Source organism: Oratosquilla oratoria, chromosome 26, assembly GCF_046742065.1.
Source record: "Oratosquilla oratoria isolate Oo_2021 chromosome 26, ASM4674206v1, whole genome shotgun sequence".
Classification (NCBI taxonomy): Eukaryota; Metazoa; Arthropoda; class Malacostraca; order Stomatopoda; family Squillidae; genus Oratosquilla; species Oratosquilla oratoria.
In genome coordinates, this window is record NC_134802.1 from 1,979,040 (window position 1) to 1,979,924 (window position 885).

An 885-nucleotide genomic window follows, 5' to 3' on the forward strand; every position below is an offset into this window, starting at 1 on the left:
ACTGTTGGGTGGTAGTGGACCTTTTAATTTTGTTTCTACAATTCCCATTATGTCTGGTTCTTTTTCTTTCAAATAATCATTCAGCTCATTCAATCCTCTTATTAGTCCATCTATATTTGTGTAAGACACTCTTAGTTTTCTGCCACTTCCATTGTGTTCTCTGTTTCCCTTTTGTTTTTCTCTTGTATGTCGACTTTCTTTAGTTTCATATTCACTACTCTCCAATAGAATCTCTCTTTTTCTGACTCCGTTCTTATCTCGTTTTTTTCCTTTGCTTCAAGTCTTTTCTGTTTTTCTTCCTCTCTTTCCTCTTTATTCATTTCCCTTTTTATCCATACCTTTTTATATTGTTTACTTGTTGCTAGTTTCCCTGTTTTGGATAAGATATTCTAAGCCGTAGTTTGTGACCCGAATTTAATCTTGATTGGTCTGGTCTTGTCTGTACTATATTTCCCTAGGCTGAATTTATCTTCGATTTGTTTCATTATTTCTGGTTCATCTTCCTGAACTAATTCTAGTAAATTTCTTACTTTTTCATTTTCCTCTTTGATTCTTGTGGTTCTATCTGGGTTATGTTTCTCTTCCATTCCTAATATAATTATACATTTCTTTTTGTCTGCTAAGTCTCTTACTATATTCTCCTTCTGTCTCATCACTTTAATAACTGAGTTTTCAGTTTGTTCATTCATTTGCTGTCTGATTATGTCAGTGAATGCAACTTTGCTATTTTCTTGAATTTTTTCCAACCCTCCTTGTTCTCCTTATTATTCTCCTTTAAGGCTTTATTCTCATCTTTTACTTCTTTTAACTGTTTTTTTAATTCTTCAATTTCCTTAGTTAAGTTTATGTTCGCCTTCTCTAGTTCTTCCAATTTTTCAACTCTCC